The 3,781-nt window shown below is 46.4% G+C and overlaps 1 pseudogene; it reads left to right on the forward strand.

Annotated features, from left to right (window-relative positions):
• The first annotated feature begins 2,312 nt into the window (after positions 1 to 2,312).
• LOC130854179 (quinone oxidoreductase-like protein 2) lies at positions 2,313 to 3,477 on the forward strand (annotated as a pseudogene).
• The last annotated feature ends 304 nt before the right edge of the window (positions 3,478 to 3,781 follow it).

The raw sequence follows: 3,781 nt of genomic DNA on the forward strand, positions 1-3,781 counted from the left end.
AAAAATACTATTCCCTCAAGAATGGCTGGTTAGCGGCATTAACAGGAAAGCAATCTGAATGAATTATTCACATTGACATATATCATTTATATACATAGCCCTAGCTATATAGCCCTAGCTCTCCCTGTGGGTGTCTTTTAAATGACACTAACTCATTCTTTTTTGAAGTGTAGCTTTGAACCATCTGCATTAGAATCACCTGGGTGTTTGTTACAATTATGGGTTTCTGAGCCCCAGTCCTATCAGAATCCGAATCGCTTCTGGTAGGCTCCAGGGATCTGCATTTTAAACAAGCCCCTTTGATTCTTGTGCACCCTAAAGTCTGATAACTGGTGGGAGATGACAGAGTTGATATCTTTGGGCAGAGAAGCCTTCACAGTTAAATGACCCGCTTTTCACTCCAGGAGCACCCACAACAAAAAACAGGGGTTAGAAATTTCATCAACACAATAAATTTTTATAAAATTTTTATACAGCTTTTATACAGCAGGCTCTGTTATCACCTCCATTTTAACAATGCAGAAACCGAGGCTCAGAATAATTAGGTAACTTCCCCAAGGTCACACAGCTTTTAAATGCTGGATCTAGCATTTGAACCCCAGCAGCCTTAAGAAAGCCTCCTGAGGACTTACTTCAAATATCAAATTATAACCTGTCTCAATCACAACTTTTCCAACTTTGCTAAGCAGGCAGCAGCACCCAAACTTGAAAGGCTGTGATGACATCCCTAAAAGGAGAGAGAGAGAGAAGAAAAACAAAACCTGGCTTACGTGTGAATTACTTAGAACACTGTACCATGTGTCAATTCTCATTGAACATTTTGGGCGCCAGTTTAGGCTGGTTGATGTATTATAGTTTTGCCTGAGAAGGCTCAGAACTTTGAAACTGCTCCCTTTTGTGCTTTGATTACACATTCGTTCTGACTTGAAAAAGGATTATGTGGTTAAGAGCCACACACTCCCTCTCAGTGGCCACGTGTAGCTGTTTCCATCTGTAATGATTGTTTAATGACTGTTTAAGAAAGTGCTGCCTGAGGTTCTCTAATCACCCAATTTTTATTAAGCGCTCAAGGAAATCGCACAGGTACAGAATCGCCTAATTGACAGGCAAGCCACGCACTGTGCGGAGCTCCCTTCCTCCAGAGGAGCAAATGCAACGCTGATGGCCATGTGCACCCCAGCTCACCAGCAGAGGGGCAGACGTGGAGGGGGATCACGTTTTAGTTCCCCCACGGGGAGCAAGAGAGGGATTTGAGAGAACAGACAGGAGAGAGCGGTGGAGACTAGGAGCAATAGGTATTATGAAGAGGGTAGCAGCAAGGTCTAGAAAGACCACGAAAGGCGTGGAGGTCAGAAACCCTCACCTCTCCTGACCCTGATAAGCACCCTGGAGACCCAAGACCCTTCCACAAGGGCCGTGGAGGTCGCCCGCCCTGGCTGGAATGAGCTTTGGAGCTGAGTAGGTCAATGAACAGTTATTGATGACAGACCCTATTCTAGTTGCCATGAAGTTGGCACACAGATCAATGAAGAATGAATGCAGGTGAATGGCTGGATGTCTTTACCTGTAAGAAGCACAGAGTCTGGGCTAGAGGGGGCAACACTGGTGTGATACTGCAGCAATACATACCATTTATTTGGTCCTTCTATGCGCTACACACTACAAACAATCGAAGGACATACATAGTCCCATCTCCGTAGGAGAAAACAGAGACTTAAAGTAATTAGGCTCCTTGCCCCAAATCATGTGGCTAATAAGTGATGGAGCCAGCGTTGGAACTGAGATCTGGCTCCAAAACCCATGCTCTTAACCACTTGGACTGAGAATGTAGCTTAGCGTTATTGTGCATGTGGAGAGTAAGACGTGCCCAGGGCCTGATGGGAACACCGACAGTGGACACTTAGCCCAGCCTGGATTCAAATTCTAGGTCAGGCACGTGTTAAACATGAGACCTAATGTTCAACAAGAACCTAATCTTTCTCAGCCTTAGTTTTCCCATGTCTAAAATAGGTTCAATAATATCAACCACATAGGACAGTCTTAGAATGAAAGGGGAAAGAGTACATAAAGCATCCAACACAGCATCATCTAGTAGGTCACATAGTAGCTGATGAATGAATATTGTTTTCCTTCCCCTTTCTGGCTGCTTTTCAGCTGGGAAATGGTGAGAGCTGGCAGCCTAAAGCCAAAAAAGGCCCCAAGTGCATGGGGAACAGGCTGGTGGGGATGTGGAGATGGGCAGCCACTGTGCAGAACACTCTAACATTACCTAGTGAAAAGTAAGACAAGGCAACCAGGTCCGTATGGGGGGGATGGGCAAGAGGTATCCAGGACCACATTGTCTATAATAGTGGTGAGTTGGAAGCAATCTAGATGTTTATCACTTCGAAATGAATAGTAAGATTATGAGGGATGTCTATTACGGAATACACTGTAGGAGTTAGGGGTAATGTACTATCTACACATACAACATGGGTAGAACTTGAAAACATATTTTTGGAGTAAAAATTAAGAGTCAGAAGGAGGACTTGCATGGGGCCTTGGCAGCGGCGGCGGCGTGGGGACGGTGCTTGTCTCGGGCGTGGCTCTGCAGGTCAGAGTCGATGTCCATTTCTGCGGAGTTAACTTTGCTGATATTTTGACCTGTCATGGTCAGTATCAGGAAAGGCCCCAACCTCCCTTCACACCTGGAATGGAGTTTTCTGGGACAGTACTGGAGACAGGCACAGATGTCAGCTCGGTGAAAGAGGGAGATCGAGTTCTTGGCGTGAGTAGCTTAAATGGAATGGCTGAAGAGTGCATCGCGGACCACAAGAGAAAGTGTTTTAGTGACAGCGGCAGCTGGAGCCCACAGGCCTTGCCGTGATAGATGTGGCAACAAACGTTCTTCAGGCCAAGGTAATAGCTGCAGCTGGAAGTGATGAGAAGCGCAAGCTGGCGATGCAGAGGGGCGCACGGTCCAGCGTGAACTACAGTCAGGGCAGCCTGAAGGAGGCAGTGGGGAAGCTGGTGGGCAGTGGCGGCGTGAATGTGGTCATTGACGCCGTGGGAGGAGATATCTTCCTGGAGGCTCTCCGCAGCCTGGCGTGGGAGGGCAGGATTGTGGTGGTGGGTTTTGCTGGAGGAAACATTGCTTCTCTGCCGGCCAGTCTTCTGCTCCTGAAGAATATCTCTGCCATGGGGCTGTACTGGAGCCGATACTGGGACCGGAACTTTCCGCTTTTCTCCAGAAGCCTGTCCTCCATAATTCAGTACTGCCAGGAAGGGCGCATCCAGTCACACGTCAGAGCGGTGTTTAAGCTGGAGGAGGTCAATGATGCCTTCCTTCATGTCACACAGCGTAAATCCACAGGCAAGGTGCTTCTCTCCCTTAAATAAATTTTCGCTTCAGCAAGCTCAGCCTGTCTAAATCTAAACTTATCATCTTCCCAAAAACCTAATTTCCCTTCTGTGTTTTTAAAGGTGTTACCACCTTTCTTAATAATCCAGTTTCAGAATCTTTTAGCGTCACCTTTTATTCTGTTTGAATCCCAGTCTCAGCACTTTGCAGGTGGTTACTTAAGGTCTCCAAACCTTCATTTACTCCCTATAAAGTAGATATTACAGTCTACCTCACAAGGTTGTGATGAGCAATACATGCAGTGATTGGGCAAAGTACCTGGTACATGGTAGGTGATTAGCACATGCTAGTTACTTTCACTTCTTTCTCTCCTCCTTTCCCAATAAGTTCCTTGAGAGCAGGGACCATGTCTGATTCACCTTTGTACCATATGCGTACCTA

Source organism: Hippopotamus amphibius, chromosome 5 (assembly GCF_030028045.1).
Source record: "Hippopotamus amphibius kiboko isolate mHipAmp2 chromosome 5, mHipAmp2.hap2, whole genome shotgun sequence".
NCBI classification, from domain to species: Eukaryota; Metazoa; Chordata; class Mammalia; order Artiodactyla; family Hippopotamidae; genus Hippopotamus; species Hippopotamus amphibius.